The sequence below is a fragment of the Ailuropoda melanoleuca genome, chromosome 7 (assembly GCF_002007445.2).
Source record: "Ailuropoda melanoleuca isolate Jingjing chromosome 7, ASM200744v2, whole genome shotgun sequence".
NCBI classification, from domain to species: Eukaryota; Metazoa; Chordata; class Mammalia; order Carnivora; family Ursidae; genus Ailuropoda; species Ailuropoda melanoleuca.
The window spans coordinates 49,194,346-49,214,803 of record NC_048224.1 but is presented as its reverse complement, the minus strand read 5'-3'; the positions used below and the strand labels follow the sequence as shown (position 1 = coordinate 49,214,803).

General features: G+C 38.6%; 1 protein-coding gene across 2 annotated transcripts in view; it reads left to right on the top strand.

Moving 5' to 3' along the window:
• Nucleotides 1-3,524: 3,524 nt before the first annotated feature.
• Nucleotides 3,525-20,458, top strand: part of STRBP (spermatid perinuclear RNA binding protein) — an 86,537-nt gene continuing 69,603 nt past the window's right edge. The window contains exon 1 of one of the 2 annotated variants that reach the window (XM_019800465.2): nt 3,525-3,596. The gene's annotated coding sequence lies outside the window, so the exon portion shown is untranslated. The remainder of the gene's footprint in view (nt 3,597-20,458) is intronic. The other variant, XM_034664468.1, reaches the window with a different exon arrangement.

The following is a 20,458-nucleotide window of genomic DNA, read 5'->3' as shown; positions in this document are numbered from 1 at the left end:
TTCTTTCTCTCTGTCAAATAAATAAATAAAATCTTGGGGCACCTGGGTGGCTCAGTCATTAAGCATCTGCCTTTGGCTCAGGGCATGATCCCAGGGTTCTGAGATCGAGCCCTGCATCGGGCTCCCTGCTCCGCTGGGAGCCTGCTTCTTCCTCTCCCACTCCCCCTGCTTGTGTTTCCTCTCTGGCTGGCTGTCTCTCTCTTTGTCAAGTAAATAAATAAAACCTTTATAAATAAACAAACAAAATCTTAAAAAAACAACAACACAAAAATATAATGTTTTTTAGAATCAGATTTTAGTAGAAGAAAATAAAACCAAGAAGAAAAAACCTTGTAATGTTAAATCTGCATTGGAAATATCAATATGAACTTATGATTTAAAAAATAAGTGTATTTACTTGCCCTATCCACTGAAAGGACCTATCAGCAATGACGTCCAGTGGAGAAGAGCATACCTAGTGCCCAAATAATTTAATTTTCAGTACCATTTCCCACTAAAAGAAACCTTGGAGAAATGTTCCTTGGAGCTGGTTCCAGATGTAGGGCAGGAAAAGTGCTAGCTGAGTCTGGGACATCTTGGGTCAAAAAGCCAGGGAGCTGGGGTGCCTGGGTGGCTTAGTGGGTTAAGTATCTAACTCCTGGTTTTGGTTCAGGTCATGATCTCATGGGTCATGGGATCCAGCCTAGCATCAGACTCCACGCTCAGTGGGGAGACTGAAGATTCTCTTCCTCTGCCCCTCGCTCTCACACGTGCTCTCTCTCTCTCAAATAAATACATCTTAAAAAAAAAAAGCAAGGTTGCTGTCAAAGACCAGCAGTTCATGTCCAGAGGACACAGGAACTCACTTGTAAAGCCTACCCTTGGCCAGATTTGAGACAACTTGTGTATGCATGATGAACTATGGCAATGGACATTGAATTTTAAGAATATTCTATTTGTTCATAGTGAGTTGGGGGGGAGAGGAGGGTAAGGGGTGTGGAGAGAAAGGTAGAGATCTTCTTTGCATAAGATCACCAGAAAATAAATGAAAAGGGAATGATATAATTAGAAAATAATCTTTTTGTATACCCCAGTAATAATTTAGTTCAGGCAAGGATCATTGGTGGATGCTAAAGCTGCTAAGTTGTTAGGGAAAAAGGACATTCACACAGTATTAAAGTATCACATCACAGATTACTTACTACTTACAAAAGGGAAAATAATTTTATAATGTGGAGATCTGGCATTTATCACCTTAACCAAGTGGTTAAACTTAGGATCACCAAGGTGACATCAAATACTCCCTGACTTGATGTAATAAGAACTATGTAACATTACCTCTGGTTATATTATTGCCAGAAATGAGGAAATAATCAGAGAAATCATAATGTGGGGCATTCCATATGACAGTTGCCCTAGTCTCCTAAAAAAGACACTGACATGAAAAATAAAAACAAAGGTAAGGAGACTGGGGTATTTTTTAATAAACTTTTTCTCCTTGATTACTTTGGAAGCTATATAGTCTTTTTCAGTTCTTTTGATGGATTTTTTTAAAGAAAGTTTATCATGCATCTTTGACTTACTAGAGTCTGTTTTTACTTGATACTGTTACCCTTTATCTTGACAATGTATGTGTCTTAGAACACTTTAACTTCTTTACCCGCATCTCAACTTAGTTGTTATAGTTGTGTACTTTATATATTTAAACCCCACAAGTCAGTATTGTTATATTTTGTAACATTTGAACTGTTAGTATTAATTTGAATTTATCTGTTTACAGTTGACTTGAACAACACAGGTTTGAACTGCATGGGTCCACTTGTACATGGATTTTTTTCCATATAGTATAGTACTGTAAATGTATTTTCTCTTCCTTATGATTTTCTTTTTCTTTTCTTTCTTTCTTTTTTTTTTTTTTAGATTTTGTTTATTTATTTGAGAGAGAGTGAGAGCGAGAAAGAGAAGGAGCTCACAAGGAGGGAGAGGGCGAGAGAGAAGCAGACTCCTCATTGAGCCCGGAGTCTGATGAGGGGCTCAATCCCAGGACCCTGGGATCATGACCTGAGCTGAAGGCAGACCCTTAACCAACTGAGCCACCAAGGCACTCCTTATGATTTTCTTACTAAATTTTCTCTAGCATACATATTGTAGGAGTACAGTATATAATACCTATAACATACAAAATATGTGTTGAGTGTTTATGTTATCAGTGAGGTTTCAGGGCAGCAGTAGGCTATTAGTAGTGAAGTTTTGGTGGAGTCAAAAGTTATGTGCAGATTTTGTGCATGGGGAGGGGTCAGCACCCCTAACCCCTTACGATGGTCAAGGGTCAACTGTATTTATCTATTTCTTTGCTCCTCTTCTGTCTGAACTCTGATCTTTTATCTGTGATAATTTTCTTTCTGTTGGAAGAACAGCCTTCAGGATTTTTTTATTTTAATAAATATTTTATTTATTTGACAGAGAGAGACACAGCGAGAGAGGGAACACAAGCAGGGGGAGTGGGAGAGGGAGAAGCAGGCTTCCCGCCAAGCAGGGAGCCGGATGAGGGGCTCAATCCCAGGACCTTGGGATCATGACCTGAGCGTAAGGCAGACGCTTAACGACTGAGCCACCCAGGCGTCCCTAGAATTTATTTTAGTATAGGTCTTCTGGTGGTGAACTCTCTCTTTTCTCTCCCCGCCCTCCCCGGAAGTGCATTCATTCCTGAAGGATATGTTCCCTGGATATAGAATTCTGTATTGCAAGTTACTTTCTCTAAGCACATTGAAGATAACCATTCCTCTTCTGGCTTCCATTGTAAATATCGAGAGCTGTCAGTCTGCCTCTCCTTTGAGGGTAATTTGTCTTTTTGCTCTCACTTACATTTTATAACAACCTTGTGGGATGTAGGTTTTTATTTTTGTTTGTGCAGGTGCGGGTAGAAACTCAGGACAACTTGCCAGCCAAACAGTTAGCAAATGGTAAATTAAAATCCAGGTCTATTGGACATCAACTGCTGTACTTTCCCCACTTTGCCTTACTGCCTCTCACTAAAGAAAAGTATATACTCATCTCTTCAACAGTATTTATTCAGCTCCTGTTATATGTATAACACTGCTGCAGACTGAGGTGGATACCAGATTTTGAGGCATAATTCTGACCCTTAGTTTTATAGTTTAGAGAAAAACATGCCAAAAACATTAGAGTTGCAATGAGGCAGTATATGGCTAATAGGTAAAATGGTGATAGCTTGCAGTAATTAAAGAGTTTATGCAAAGGGAATTTCATATTTGTCTGGAAGTGCCAAAGATTGTCCTGGAAAGGAGGTGGAATGTTGTCTGAACCACGGGCAGATTTGTTGAGGGTGGAGATTGTAGAGGCTGTTTTAGGCAGGGGCAAATCATTTGAAGAAAGGCACGGAAGGTTAAATGATGGATTTGGGGGATGGCAGCACCGTTGATTTGGCTCTAGCTGAAGGATGTAAATGTTGTTGGAGATAAGATTGTGTATGTGAGGTGATGCCTCATTATGGAGAGCCATATATTCCTATTCTCTATCTTCTAGGTGGCAGGGAGCCCTTGAAGAGTTATTTGGGGTGGAGTGATACAATGAAAGCAGAAAGTATTACTTGGAGGGTAAGAGCTTGTCCTGATTCCATATTCCAACCTAAATTTCAATTATGGCTGTATCACTTCCTCACTAATACTGTAAGTTAGTTATCTTTTCAAAGCCTCAGTTTCCTCATTTGTGAATTTGAAATAATTATAGTACTTACTTCATAGTTGTTGTGAGGATTAACTAAGTTAATATGTGCAATGTACTTAGAACAATGGCTGGAACAGAGTAAGCACAATTTAAGTATTTGGTATCATTTTATTATTATTACTAAATGAGATGATACATATTAGTAACCAGTGTCTGGTACATGGTTAATCACAATTCTGGTTACCAATAGAATGTGTATAGGATAAATATTATTAACCAAATTATCTTTTCATACCTCTGCACCTGGGTATAGGGAATGTAAAACCTTTGAAGTTGTGTTAATGTATGGATAAGCTATGTGATTCACTGAGGTCATGTCCCCATTGCATCATTTTTGTGATTACGTATTACATATCAGTCCTAATCTTCTCCTCAGTTAATTCATTTTATCAATAACAATAATAGTGAAGAAAACATTCCATGTTAAGACTCTGTTGTCAGGGGGTGCCTAGATGGTGCAGTCAGTTAAGTGTCTCTTGGTTTCAGCTCAGGTCTTTTGGGCTCCACACTCAGTGCAGAATCTGCTAAAGTTTTTCTCTCCCTCTCCCTTTGCTCCCTGCCTCCCCCTGCCCTCCCAGGCATGCGCGCTCGCTCTTTGTCTCCCAAATAAATAAAGAACTCTTTAAAAAAAACAAACTCTGTAGTCAGAAGGAGGTAGTTAAATCTGTGATCAAACTGTGTCATAGGAGGAAGCTGTAAATATGCCATAGGAAAGATGTAGGAATTGTGCTGGATCCTGAATTTAGAAACATCATCTCTGGGTTCTATTTAACATTGTTTCTTCAGGAAATGGCGTGTAACCTGAGGATGCTAACTAAGCTTCTGCCATAGGTATGAAGAATAAAAAAACCGCTTTCTCTGTTAACATTTTTTCCAAGGGAAATTGTATAAGGTCATTGAAGCATCAGGACTGACGGACTAGGAATGCGTTTAAGTGAGGGCTCATTAATCTTTTAAGAAGTAGAAAAGCAGGGGCGCCTGGGTGGCACAGCGGTTAAGCGTCTGCCTTCGGCTCAGGGCGTGATCCCGGCGTTGTGGGATCGAGCCCCACATCAGGCTCCTCTGCTATGAGCCTGCTTTTTCCTCTCCCACTCCCCCTGCCTGTGTTTCCTCTCTCACTGGCTGTCTCTATCTCTGTTTAATAAATAGATAAAATCTTAAAAAAAAAAAAAAGTAGAAAAGCAGACATATGTCAGAGAAGAAGCAGTGTGGATTTACAGTATTAAAATGCCAGTATCTTCAAATATTGTCACAGAGGAGAATGGGAAATGATTTAAGAATGGACACCACTTATGTGTTTCTTCTAAGGTTGAATAATTCAGCATAAAACCAGATGACTTTACTGACAATATCTGACAAGCAGCTAATTGTAATTTTAAGTGAGGTTTAACTTATTTAACTTATTGCAATGATTTTGCTAGAGAAATTTCCTTTCAGTTACTGTACTCTAAGTGTAGAGGGACTAAACACATGGTGCTGTTTTTTAGATTGTATGTCAGTTATTCTGTGGTATCTAATTACTAATGATTTGAACATTTTTGTTTTAATTGGCAACTTTAAAAAAAAAAGAAAATTCCTGTAAATACTTTCACATTTCTCCTATTTTCTATACTCTTTGTGCTTTCTATAAATTGGCAAGGGAAGAACTTTGCATATGGTCTGTTTTTCTTGGAATAAGAGGTTTTTTTTTTCTGTCTTCTTCTCTTCTGGCCTGCTTTCCTAACCTTTAACCACTCTGTTAACAGATGATCAGTTTATCCTTGTATTCATCATTTTGATTAACTGTTTTGAAAAAGCTCAAGTTCTAACAGTGACTTAAGTTTTCTCATGACAGCATCCTTTAGGATTGTATAACTCATTTCATTATGGCAGTTTTGATTCTTGAAGCTCCTTTTATCTTTTGGGTTGAGTTTTTATCTATGTAATGCTGAATGGAAGGCCTAACCTTAACATTTTAAGTTACTGGATGATTTTTTCTTTCTGACCCCTTAAGCTGAATTTTTAGTTAATTGGCTGTACCTTATGAAGTAGACAAGGCAGGTATCTTTTACTTGAAGACACTTTAGTGTAGCGATCCACAGGTTTTGGCACCTAACAGATTTGGGTTCAAATTGTACATTTGCCCTTGTGGTGAGTCTGAGCTCCTCAAATGAGGAGCCTTAAAATGGAGACTGATCATGGGCTGATGTAAACATTAAGTTAGATGATTAATGTAAAGTGTCTTGTACACACTGTGGTACATGGGGGATCAAAAATGAAGTAACTGCCAAGGTGATCATTTTACAAGATTGGTCGTGATGTGGTAGCAGTGTTTGCGGTTTATATGAGCAGTTTCCTCGAATTATCTGGGAATAAAGCACCTTTAGAATGAATTGCAGTCAGCATCTCAGTTGAAACTCACTCTTATACACTTGAATTTTCTTCCCAGCAAGCAAAGGGTGCACAGTAACTGCGCTTATGGTATCTGCTTGCTTATAGCGTAGTAGAGATACAGCCCTAGGGCAAGATTGTCTAAGTTATGAGTCATATGCCTCCCACGAAAATACCAAGACAGGCACCTTTGCTTGGTGGCTCAGTCCATTAAGCATCTGACTTGATTTCGGCTCAGGTCCTGATTTCAGGGTTATGCTGAGTTGGGCTCAGCACTGGGTGTGGAGCCTGCTTAAGATTCTCTCTCTCTCTCTCTCTCTCTCTCTCTCTCTCTCCCCCTCCCTGCCTCCCTCCCTCCCCCTCCCCTTTTCCCTGCTCACACGTGCACGCTCTCTCTCTCTCTCTCAAAAAAAAAATACCAAGACAGTCATAATTAGGTCATTAGTCATTTTTTCATTTGTTTATTTTTTGACTAATATTTGAGAGCTTACTCTCCAGGTACTGTGATATATACAAGGAGCGCGGCAGAGAACAAAACAAAATATCTGCCTTTAAGGAACATGTAGTTATAGAACTGTTCAGTGGTGCAACATAAGGCAAAGCTAGTGCAGTGGGAGCATGGGGGAGGGCTAATTTATTCAGTCCTGGCTGGGAACGGGCAGAGATAGAGGTCAAGATCAGGGAAGGCTGCCTGGGGAAGGTGCTGTCTAAACTGAGGGCATAATGAGGGTAAAAGGTCTAAGAAGTTAAGGGTGGTATTTTGAAATTTTTATTCTGAGTTGAGCATCTTATTTCTGAGAATAGGTTACTGAGTAAGCATGCTTGCGTCTAATTTCCAGCAGAAGTGGGAAATCAGATTTTAGAAATGCTTTCTTTTTCTCGTTGTTGGGGATAGGGAGGGAGTGGGCCTAACTTTGTGCTCTGGAAAAACTAGAGTCCAGAATCTCACTTGGAAGCTGGAGTTTTAAACATTACCAATGATGTCTTTATTTAGTTTCTGTAATTTTGTTACAATAAATATTTGTTGACTCAGTAGCAAAAGGGATTAGCATGGTTCTGGTCCCTACCCCACCTCCATCCTTAAGACTTAAGATCTGAGAGGCTAAACGATTGGGTGAGCAGTGCGGATAGTACTAAGAACACTGGGCTTTGGAATCAGGCAGCTAATTTAGTACATGAATCATAAATAAACATAAATAACAATACATAAACAAACATGAATTCATATCTTGGCTCTGTCATTCACCCTATGGTATTGGGCAAATAACTTAATGTCTCTGTTAAGAAGGTTGAAAGACATTCTTGTTTAGTTTCAAAATGGGTCTTGTTGATGTAGATGGTTCTTCAGGGATGAGGAACGCAAGACTCAGGTAAGTTACATGCTTGCTCTTCTATACACATATGTGTGTATATATGTGTGTGTTTGTGTGCATGTATATAGTATATATGTATGTCAAGATTCATAAAGATGTTAATAGATTTTTATATTTGTTCTTTCATAACTGTATAAGATAGGTAGATAGAGGTGTAACCACAGAAGAAATGAAGTGGTGCTTTGAAGGGAGAATTGGTTTTAGACTTGGGTTGGGATGAAGGAAGGCTTCCTGTAGAGGTAGCCTTTGAGAGATGAGTGGGCTTTTTTGGCAGATGCTTTATAGCAGAGTGAGTCATAAGGAGCTCCAGTTTTGTGGACAGGTTATCTGGTTTGAATCCTGGCTTTGCCATTGACTAGCTGTTTGATCTCAGATAAATTACTCTTCTAGACTATTGTTTCTTCTGTAAAATTGATATAATGACATCTTCCATAGAGGGTTTTTGAGGATTAAATGAAGTAATGCATGTAAAATGCTTACCCAACTGCTTGGCGTACAGCAAACATTGCTATTATTGCTGTGGCATCATCATTATTTTACTGATAGGGATTGGGGAGGCTTTTTTAGGCAAGAGAGAATTTATTCTGCTCTGTCTTGATAAACTGTTGTTTTTGGTTTGTTTGTTTTTTAAGATTTTATTTATTAGAGAGAGGGAGCACACAAGAAGGGGGAGCAGGAGCGGGAGAAGCAGGCTTCCCACTGAGCAGAGATCCTGACGCAGGGCTCTATCCCTGGGCCCTGGGATCATGACCAGAGCCGAAGGCAGACGCCCAACTGAGTGAGCAGCCGGGCCCCCCTAAACTATCAAATTTTGATAAATAATCTAGTGGTTGTATTTTTCCGTTTATGAATCACACACTGAATAATTGAGATTTAGTCCAGATTCTTCTTGAACTGCAGAATTTGTTGCAGACTGAAAAAAAACACCAGTCACAAGCTCATGGTGTATTGTGTTGCTGTCCCTTGAGTTCAGGAATTGCTGTCATTGGTTAGGTTGGAAGGGTCATCTTCTCTGTTTATATAACACTGTACTTTTTTTTTTTTTAAGATTTTTTTAAAAATTTATTTGACAGAGATAGAGACAACCAGCGAGAGAGGGAACACAAGCAGGGGGAGTGGGAGAGGAAGAAGCAGGCTCATAGCAGAAGAGCCCGATGTGGGGCGTTGATCCCAGAACGCCAGGATCACGCCCTGAGCCGAAGGCAGACGCTTAACCGCTGTGCCACCCAGGCGCCCCAACACTGTACTTTCTAAAATACTTGCCCACCTGTTACTCCGTGATCCTCACAGTAGCCTTGTGAAGCACATAGAGTGGGAAGTCTTATTTTTTCCAGAAGCAGAATCCACAGGGCCAGGGGAAAGGCCTCTGTGGCTGTTAGGGCCATTCCAACATTATATAGCCCTGGTCTTCTGACTTACATTCCATTTTTTTCCTTTACTTTTTTTTGCATTGAAGTCTGTCAGTAAACCTGAGTTTGCATTTAATTGCTGCCATTTACTAGTTGAGTGATCTTGTAAGAGTTCTTTATGAGTCTGTTTTTCCATCTGTCAGATGATGAGACTTTGAATCACACAGGATTGTGATGCTGAATTTACTTTGTGTAATGCTTTGTAGGAATTGCTTTGTATAATGTTGAAGGTAGTGTGTATTAAGACACAGTTTATTCACTAATTGCTGTCTTATCTGCCTAATGATAATGCAGGTAGGAAATAGTCCTATTTCAATACTGCCTCTAATGTTTTTATCCTACTTATTTGAGGGTAAGATCTTTGATAGTGATGTGAAGGCTCTATCTTGGGAAAACCTAGGCGATCTGGGAGTGTTTGACAGGAGAATAATAATACTTCACAAAATAACAATCTATTTTTCACATCATTACTTGTTTTGCTTGGTCTTTCCCCTTTGTCTTTCTCTTGCTCTCTCCCTTTTGTGGTTTAGTATTACCCAGGTGGTTAAACAATTTAAAGCTTTCCAGATAATAAATACATTATTTTAGAAGTTTGAACTTTCTTTCCCACGGGAAATTCAGACAAGGGGATTTCTTTTACATATGAAGATCATTTTTCATGTGTGTTTATCAGTTATTTATATACTGTTTTCCTCATGAACCTCTGTCAGAGGTAGGTGAATATATAGTTCTATAAATACCATATTAACTGGAATTACAAAATGTACAAATTGAATAGAACAAATTATTTTTATAATCTTATTTTTTGATGAATGTTAGATATATACATGGGCACTTATTTANGAATCAAAAGACACTAGTATCTTTTTTTTTTTTAAGATTTTATTTATTTATTCGACAGAGATAGAGACAGCCAGTGAGAGAGGGAACACAAGCAGGGGGAGTGGGAGAGGAAGAAGCAGGCTCATAGCGGAAGAGCCTGACGTGGGGCTCGATCCCATAACGCCGGGATCACGCCCTGAGCCGAAGGCAGACGCTTAACCGCTGTGCCACCCAGGCGCCCCTAAGTTTTCTAATAGCTGAGAAGATCTGCAGTAAGGAAGAGTTTTTGCATTTGACTTGTTCTTTTTCTGAACAGAGGTTGTGAAAAAACACTGAGGTTGACTTGGAAGTGTCATTTATGAGTTATGAGATTCTTGAGTTGGCATCTGTGTTTTAAGGGTTGGGCAAGAAACAAGTTGTCTTATAAAATACAAGGATATTTTCTATGGACATGGAAGTTTTTGTTCCCTTTCCAGTATGTAGCAAGCTATGAGTACTTATTAAATTGCAGTTTCATGAATACTGTTCTATTGAGTATGCCAGGAGTCCAATCATAGTTTGTGACTTAGACATAATAACTGGCCTATTAACTTAGGATACCATGTCAGCAATTCATATTTTTGAAGTTATTCACATTAGGAAAAATAGTATAACAGCTGTTTACAGCTGAGTAGATTTGACTTTAATTAAAAAAGTTATACTCCAGGGGCGCCTGAGTGGCTCAGTTGTTAAGTGTCTGCCTTCAGCTCAGGGCATGATCCCAGGGTCCTGGGATCGAGCCCCACATCGGGCTCCTTGCTCCACTGGGAAGCCTGCTGCTTCCTCTCCCACGCCCCCAGCTTGTGTTCCCTCTCTCACTGGCTGTCTCTCTCTCTGTCAAATAAATAAAATCTTAAAAAAAAAAAAAAAGTTATACTCCAGTCAGGAAGACCAAAACTCAGTTTAGTCAACATAGGCTTTAGTTAACATAGGGTTAGAAGCTTTTTAAAAAATTGTATAGAGGGATGCCTGGATGGCTCAGTCCCTGAGTTACTCACATTGATCAAGTCCCACGTTGGGCTCCCTGCTCAGCGGGGAGTCTGCTTCTCCCTCTCCCTCTGCCTGCTGTTCCCTCTGCTTGTGCTCTTTCTCCCTCTCAGACAAATAAATAAAATCTTTAAAAAAATTGGATATAATGTGGATCGAATTAGATAATGGATTAGCTGTAATCCTTGTTTAAGGCATGCTGTCATTGGCTCACACATAGCCTTGTTTTTATTTTATTTTATTTATTTTAAAAGATTATTTGTTTTAGAGAGAGAGAGCATGCACATGGGGGGGGGCACAGAGGGAAAGAATCTCAAATGGACTCCTCACTGAACACAGAGCCTCATGCGGGGTTCCATCCCAGGATCCTGAGATCACAACTGGAGCCGAAATCAAGAGTTGGACACTTAACCGACTGAGCCATCCAGGCTTATTCTCTTTTTAGAATTTAAGAAGCCCCTGTAAACCCACCACCAGAACAAAAGGATAGGTCCTTAATAATCTACGTCTGACTTTTTTTAGGTTCTCCTACCCTCATGCTTCTCTCCTCCCCCCAGAATTTACAACCTGAATTCTGTATTCCTCATTCTCTAGTTTTCCAGTTTTGTATAGCTTCATGACATCTTTATGGAGTCATAGAAAATGTATCTTTTTGTTTTGGGTTTAATTTTACAAAAAATACATTCTATATGTAATCATTTGAGACTTACTATTTTTATTTAATATTGTATTGCTAAGATTTATCCGTGTTGTTGCATGTTACTGTAGTAGTTGCGTACACTTTGCTGAGTAATAATCCATTATATCAAAGTAACATAGTTTATTCATTCATTCTCCTGTGAATGGGTATTTTCCATGTTTTCTAGGTTTTTTTGCTACAGTGAATAATTTTGCTGTGATCATTTTAATACATGTCTCTTGTACATGTAAGTTTCTCTTCATACATACCTAGGAGTAAAACCCCTGGGTAATAGAGTATGGGTTTATTCAATTTGTGGAAATTATTCCAGACATTTTTTTCCCATTGTCAATCTGTAAAAGACCCTACAGACATATCCCTTCTAACAGTTGGAATTGTCAGACTAAATTTTTGTACCTTGAATGGGTATAAATGGTATTACGTTTTCATTGGTCTTGTGTTTTTTGTTTTTTTTCCTGTGAGATGCTTGTTTGTGACCTCTTTTTTTTTCCCCCCTCACCTGGGTTGTTTGTGCTTTTCTTTTGGATTTTAAGTCGTCTTTATGTAGTTTTGATACTTTTGTTAGATGTACATATTCTCAAAGTCTTTTCAGTTTGACTTTTCACATTCTTTAAGGTGTTTTTGATAACCAAAAGTTCTAGATTTTAATATACTTGAATATATTTTATCGTCAGCACTTATGTGTCTTTAAGGAATTGTTTTTCTTTTTCTTATTTTATATGCCAATATCTGTTCATGTTACAGATGACATTTATTTAAAGGTCTGAGGTTGCAGTGGTAGGACAACAGAGAGGACAGAATGTAGCTTAAGATGTGAATAACACTCATTTCTCCTCCCCACCCCCAAAAGAAAATAAACCCTTGTTAAAAGCTGGATTCACATTTGCGCTTTAAACCTGAGTGGAGGTCACTGGTCTGCTATCATGATTTTTCCCTAACCTCTTACCAGCCTATATGTCTCCAGAATGATTTACCCTTACTCTGGACCTTACTGTATGGTTTAAAAAATTTTTTTTTTTTATAATGACCAACAGGTGAGATAATGATTATGACCTTCCTGATCCATTTAGACAAACATTAAAAGGATGTTACATGAATATATGTTTATATTAGAAGTTACTTTTATTCTTGAATGTTAAAATAGTTGGAATAAAGTCTTTGGTTATTCCCCTGGATAAATCTGTGTAGGAGTATGTCTCATTCCATTAAATACACACACACACACACACACACACACACACACCCCACACACACACAATTTTCACAATTTTTTAGTCTTCTTTGATGGAACTTTCTTGTATCTTCTTTCCAACATCAGTATTTAGTTTAAACTGAAAAATTTGGTAATCCCCAAAGGCTAAGGGCTAAAATAATTTTCTGCAAGAGGACCAAGGTTCAGGGCGCCTGGGTGGCTCAGTCATTAAGCATCTGCCTTCGGCTCAGGTCATGATCCCAGCATCCTGGGATGGAACCCTGTGTCAGACTCCCTGCTTAGTGGGAAGCCTGCTTCTCCCTCTCCAGCTCCCACCTGCTTGTGTTCTCTCACTCGCTGTCTCTCTGTCAAATAAATAAATAAAACCTTTAAAAAAAAAAAAAAAGACCAAGGTTCCTTTTTGTTTCTGAATATTTTACACATGTGGGCATAATTTTAAAAACATTTTGAAATTATAAATTGTATTGGGCATATAGACAAACTGGAATATAATAAATAATGTGTACTCACCACACACAACTTTTTCACAAGCTAGCATTTTGCCAAATTTGCTTTGTTTTCTTAAGAAGTAGTACTCAAATACATAACCATCCTTATGCTGTTCTATTCCTTCTTTTCCCCGTGATAACCACGCCTGACTTTTTTGTCATTACCTTGAATGATTTTTGCACTAAAATAATTTATCCATAAATTATATATAACATTGTTTTATGCATTTTCAAACTCTTTATAAAAGGAATCACTTTGTATGAATTATTCTGCAACTAGCTTTTCCACCCAGCATTGTTGTAGTTTTAGAAATGATGAGATGTATCACTGTAATTCATTACACAATTTATATCTTCATTCTCATTGATGGACATTTAGGTTTCCAGTGTTTTGTGATTATAAAAAGTCCTGCAGTAAGCATTGATTTTAACCTGTCTTACTGTTTGTGTTGGAGTTTCTCTACATAATGTAACCAGAAATAGTATTGTTGCTGTAGGATAACCACACCTTTGACTATTATTTATTACTAAACTGCTTCCCAAGATGGTTTTATAGTTTTGGTTTTGTGCAGTTAGTATAAGGGATTCTTTAAAGCAGACATATTGTGCCTGAAGAAAATATGACATGAAAATCTCATTTTACTACAGGTAAATTGAAAATTGGCTGTTTTAAATTTGTTCCTGTTTAAAAGCCTTCTTATAGAAATATTCAAACATATACAAGTAGAGAGAGCCCCTATCTGTTTGCAATAGTTATCAACTTAAGTCCAGTCTCATTTCACTATCCCACAACCCCCAACTACATTATTTTAAAGAAAGTCTCAGATTTATATATAATTTCATCTGTAAATAGTATGTATCTCTCAGATTAGATATCAACACCCCCACCAAGAGAAACCCACACAATACCATTATCACCCTCTAGAGATAATTCCATAATTTTATCAAATTATTCCGTATTCAAATTTCCCCAACTATCTAGTTTTAGTTTTATCTACAATATTTACAATTACATTAAAAAAACATAGAGTTTTAAGGATTAAATTTAATATGTCTCATATAAAATGTACTTGTAGATTTCTGGTTTATTACAGAATCATGTTTAAACAGACAGTACCTAAAAAGTAATCTGGGTGTAGTCTAACCCTTTTACTTTATAAATGAGGGAATTGAGACTCAAGAGAGGTTGAGATTTGTTCAAAATTGGCTAGTTCATCAGTAGCAGAGCTGGAATTAGAAGGCAGATCTTCTGACCCTAAACCCATTGCTCTTACATTAATTACATTGTATTGGCTACCTTGTATTTTTTTTTTAGTCCATTATCTCTGTCCATTTTTTTTTTTTAAAGTTATTTACTTTTTAGTAATCTGTATCCCCAAGGTGGAGCTCAAACTCATGACCTGTATCAGTTTTATAAATCTAGCATGTGTTTTTTTCCAGTGGCTTTTCTTAAATATTAGACTACTGCACTGTGAAGTACTAATCTTGATTTACATCATAGTGTATTTTAAAAGGAATTTGTGAAAGGATTGAATTATACTATCAACTACTTGTGCCAAAGATGTTGAGCTGTTCTGAAAAGCTACTTGTCTTTTCTGACCTAGATACACAGTTTCCAACTGTGGCAGAGGATGCCAGAAACAGGAGAATGAGTTTGGCAAGAGTCTGGAAATTAAATTATTATATTACTGAAGGATCTAATCTGTCTCTTAATATTTAGTATTGTTATATATGAAGAATTTTTCTGCATTGATGTAATACTTAGTGAATTTATGGATTTTTTTGAGTCAAAACCAATTGTTTATTTTTTGCCAAGGTGAAGAGTGACTTCTACTTGATTTAAAATTGGTGATTTTTAACATTACTGCTTTTTTATAACTAGATTGCAGGTTTTGAGATTGTTTTGCAAACAGCTAATTAAGAAAAATCATCATGTCCGTTCTCTCCAGATACAGTTTTTTTGCCATGCTCTCCTCTGTAGAATGGGAACAAAAAGTCTTTTGAGAACCAGAGACACCCTTTGAAGCTTGTTTACCAAGGTGCTGGTTTACCCCTTCAGTGTTAAGTGTGCTGCAGTGGGTACAGGAAGACAAAGAATACTTGAATAGTTAACTATTTCTTGGCACATTCATTACTCCTTTTTTCCTTTTGACCAGAATTGTTACAAGATCTGTAAATTTCGAAGATAGTCTGATGCCCTCTATCACAGCCTTTTAGTGAAAAGAAAACAAACAGCTACTGAGGCACGTACAGTTCAGGTGCTACTTCATGTTTGATTGCGACATAAAGGAGTAGATTTCAGTTTGGACTTTTAAAGATCACCGTGCAAAATTAAATACACACCTGCTCTTTGATTTACTCATGGGCACAGTGATGTGAATTGGAAAAGATGCACCCCAGTTCTAAGGATGGCTCTGCTGATGTGTGATCATAGACAAATCATTGAATATTTTTGTGTATTTGTACTTTCATATTTTAAAAGATTATAAAATGTATGCCATTTATTCTGTTTTTCACTATTTTTCAGGGGATTGTGAACATTGAATGTGATACTTTATGGGAAAATGTTTTGACAAATTCATTTGAGTTTCTCCTTTTGTGCCAAGCGTTGTTCTAGGTGTGCAAAACAAAGAGTAGGCAAAGACATCATATGCCAGTGGTAAATCCTATGGAGAGATAGAAACAAGTCAGAGATGTGCTGGAGGAGGGGTTGCTATTTTATATAGGATGATCAAGGATAGGCTCATGATAAGGACATTTGAAAAGACACCTGAAAAAGTAAGAGAAGGAGGTATGTGCATATCTGTGGCAATAAATAGCAAATGTGAAGGCTCCAAGGAGGGGGTGGTGTGAATTGTTTGAGAAATAGCAAGGATACCAGCATGGATGGAACACAGTCAGTGAAGAGGGGAGCAGTGGGGGATGAGGCCAAGAAGTTAAGGGGAATCAGATTGATTTATAGGCCATTATATGAGGTGTTTACTCAGAGACCAGAAACCTTTGAACAAAGGGTGACACGACCTCTAGCCAAATTATGGAAAGGCTCAAAATCAAATGTCCATCAACTGATGAATGGGTAATAAGATGTGTTATAGACGCACACACACACACTACACAATGGAATATTAGTCATCAAAAGAATGAAATCTTGCCATTTGCAATGATGTGGATGGAGCTAGAATGTATTATGCTAGGCAAAATAAGTCAGTCAGAGGAGGACAAATACTATATGATTTCATTCCTATATGAAATTTAAGAAACAAAAGAGGTGAACATAGGGGAAGGGATTAAAAAAAAAGAGGCAAACAGTAAGAGACTCTTAACTTTAGAGAACAAACAGGGTTGCTGGAGGGGAGGTGAATGGGGGATGGGCTAAATGGGTGATGGGCATTAAGGAGGGCACTTGTGATGTAAGTGATGAATTACTAAATTCTCCTGAAACTAATATTATACTATATGTTAACTAGAATTTAAATAAAAACTTAAAAAAAGAGAAGGATATGACCTAATTTAGATTTTAAAGGGAACACTCTGGATGCTATTGTTTTACGTAAAGAGAACAGGTTACAGGTGAAAGATTTGGTAATGGATTAGATGTGGGGTGTGATAGGAAGAGAGCTGTCAAGGATGACTTTTTGTCATAAGCTATTGGAGAAAAGAGTAGTTGCCTTTTGAGCAAGGGAACACTGGAAGGAGCAAAGTTTGTTTTTTTGGGGGGGGCAGGTCAGGAATTGATCTGGTGCACATTTTAAGATGTTTATTAGACATCCAGGTAGATATGTTGATTATGTATTTGAGTGTGAATCTGGAACTCAGGGTGATACAAATTTGGTGGTTCTCTGTGTATAGATGGTATTTAAAGCCTCAAGCCGGAGTGAGATTGTCAAGTGAGTCCATGTACAATGGTGAAGGGATTCAGTGTGAGGGCTGAGTCCTGAGGCATTCTAGCATTTAGAGGCTCTGAAGATAAGAAGAAAGGAGCCAGCAGAGCAATTTATGAAGTAGGAAGAGAACTAAGAGTGGAATACTGGATGGAAGCCAAGGGAAGTAAAATGTTTCAAGTAGGGAGCAGTCAACTGTGTCACCTGTTGCTGAGAGAGGTCAGCTAAGGTGAGGGCTGAGAATTGTTCACAGTATTTAAACACCATGGGTCCTAGGGGACCTTGGCAAGAGCTGTTCCAGTAGAGCATTGGGGTGAGAGGCTGATTGGGGTGAATTTAAGAGAACGGGAGGAGAGGAAATGGAAACCAAAAATGTAAACTCAAAGAATGATGCTCTAAAAGGGGCAGAGAATTGGGGGTGGGGAGCTAGAGGTTAAAGTTATGCAGGAGAGAGCAGAGGAAGTGATTACTGGAGCCATATTCTTAAGTAGACAAAAGGGAATGGGATTTAGCAGGATTTGAGTTGAGTGCTCTCCACTAAAAAGGAATAGGAACAATTCATTCATAGTAAAAAGGAGGAAGAATATATGGGAAAAGATGCAGCGGGGTTGGTATTTTGAATGAAATAGAAAGCAGGATGAGTAGTCAATTGCCAGGATATGGGAGGGAGGTATAGGTGTTTGAAAAGAGAAGATGTGAAAGAATCATTAAGAAAGTGAATGACTTTTTTCTTTTTTCTTTTTTTAAAAAGACTTTGAGAGAGGTAGAGAACAAATGTATGCGCATGAGCACAGGAGGGGGCAGAGGGAAAGGGACAAATGACTCCCCACTGAGTGGGAAGCCTGACAGGGGGGCTCACGTGGGGCTTGGTCCAAGGACCCTGAAATCATGACCTGAGCTGAAGTGAGATGCTTAACTGACTGAGCCACCCAGGTGCCCCTGAATTTATTTCCCCCCCAGTGGGGCTTCTTGGACATTGAAGAATGTTTAGCATCCTGGGATACCAGATGTTAGGATTACTCACCTAGTCATTATGACAACCAAGAAACTGTACCTCACATTTTCAAATCCCCCAGGGTTGCAGTACTGTTTGAGAACTATTGATTATTGGACCTTTTGAGGATAGACCGTGAATTTAGGAGAAAGACCAATAAGCACAATTGTGTGTGTGTTTTTTTTTTCCCCCATCTCTGAAGTCGCATCCAACTGTCCAGGGTTATTGGTGTGGTGTAGCCAAGAAGGTTGGATTTAAGCAAGTTTGGAGTTTTGCCAGGAGGGGATAACGGAGGGAGTTGCTCGTGTAAATGAGTGACAGATGATGTATAATTTCAGTCAGATAAGGACAGAAGTGACGGTGTGAAAAGGGTGAAGGATTGTGAAAGGTGGTCGGATAGGGGGTTAGGAGCCTTGGTGGGGAGTGGGTGTCTGAAATAGGAAAGAAGATGAAAACATCGGAGGAAAGAAATATAAGGAATGGAGAGCCCAGAATTTTAGAAGGATCATCTCTGTTGTTACTGAAATTGCTTAGAATTATGCCAGGAGTAGAAATTGAATGTGTTTCAGTGAGCTAAGTAGTAAAGTCCTAAAGGAATGGGAGAGGGTTTGAGGGGTTAATCCAAGATGGGTGAAATAAGTCAAATAAATAATTGAATTTGTGTCTATGGAGGAAGAGTCAGTAATTCCTTGTAAGTCACTGTGATGATGACTGCCATGGAAATATATGGGAAGAGATGGTGACCTTTCAGATGGAACCTTCTTGGACTCTGCAGTTAGGTGCTCTCTAAAGGTTGAATTCAGATTTTTATTGAGCCTGCCTGAGTGCAGGTCATTGTATGAGGTGGTTTGCAGATAAAGTAAATTGTTTCATTAAGGCGCTTATGATAAAAATAACTGAAGCCAGGTATTAGGAAGTTGAAAAAATGCTGGATGGCTCAAAGAAGGAAGAAATTATATTGATCTCAAGCACTTGGTAAAGCTTCATGGAGAGGTAGATTTGAGATGGACAGTAAATGAATGAATAATGACAGATCATGGTGGAGTAGAGGTTGCAGTCCAGGTAAGGGGAACATTTAATTTAAAGCTTAGCAGTAGGGGCACCTCGGTGGCTCATTCGGTTAAGCATCTGCCTTTGGCTCAGGTCATGATCCCGGGGTCCTGGGATTGAGCCCCACATTGGGCTCCCTACTCATTGGGGTGTCTGCTTCTCCCTCTCCCTCCGCTGCTCCCCCTGCTTGTACACTCACACACTCTCAAATAAATAAAATCTAAAAAAAAAAAAAAGGTTAGCAGTACATTGCAAGGTGTTCTGGGGGAAGAGTCATTATTCTTGTTTTGTGTGGCACTGTAGCGGTGAGAGAAGGAACAGGGAGAGATTTACATTAGTGTTGTATTATGGAGGACCTTGGTGACACACAGAGTGGATGAATGCAATGCTGGTTGCTTACGTAATGATTAGTCGTTGAAGGTTTTGAAGAGGAACATGACATTCTCAAGGTTAAGTTTCCCCCAGATGAGGGTCTGGGGTGGGGGAAAGAATAGTGTAGAGGAAGGGTAAGTTCCTCTAAATGGTAAAACATGGCAAAACTAGACATTGTCATGTATAAGATTTCGAAATACAGGTATCTTTGATTCGGAAACATCCTTTGTAGTAAAACAAGGAGCAAAACTGAGGATTTCCATTCTCATGCTGTATCCCTTTTCTTGTTTTTAATTCAAGGAGCTTGCCTTATTTATAAGTTTTCCATTCTTGGTTTTGAGAACAGCACAGTCTTACTTTATTTTCCTCCTGCCTCTTAGGCCACCCCTTCTCTGACTGTAGTTGTGCCTCTTCTGCTTTCTCCCATTCATTGGTATACCTACCTACTTCCTTGGTGATCTTTTGGCTTTATATGCTACCTTTATGCTGAAAAGTACCAAATGTGTATCCTAATCCAGACCTTTCTTCTAAACTGTAGGTTCATATTCAGTTGCCTACTTAAAATATTTAATCAGCAGGTACAGAGCTGAATTCCTAATCTTAATCCCCCAAACCTGCTCTCCTTTTACCTTGCTTAACTTGTCTGCTCAGACCAAAAACTTTGAAGTTAATCCTGATGCTTCCAGTTCCCTCATACTCACACATCCAGTTTGTTAGGAAATCCTGTCATCTTTACTTTCAGAATATATACAAAATCTGATCACTAAACCTCCCAGTGGTCTCCTTCCTTCCACTCTTGCCTTCCCTGTTCTGTATTTCAACATGGCAATCATAGTGACCTTTTAAAGATATGAGTCCGATATTACCACTTCTCTGCTTAAAACCTTGTAAGGGCTTCCCATCTCACTCAGCGTGAAAGCCACCGTCTTTAAAGTGACTGGAAGGATCCCCAGTATTAGGAGCTGACACACTTTGGTCCATGGACCAAATTTGGCCCACTGTTTTTGTATCACCTGCAGGCTAAGAGTGGTTTT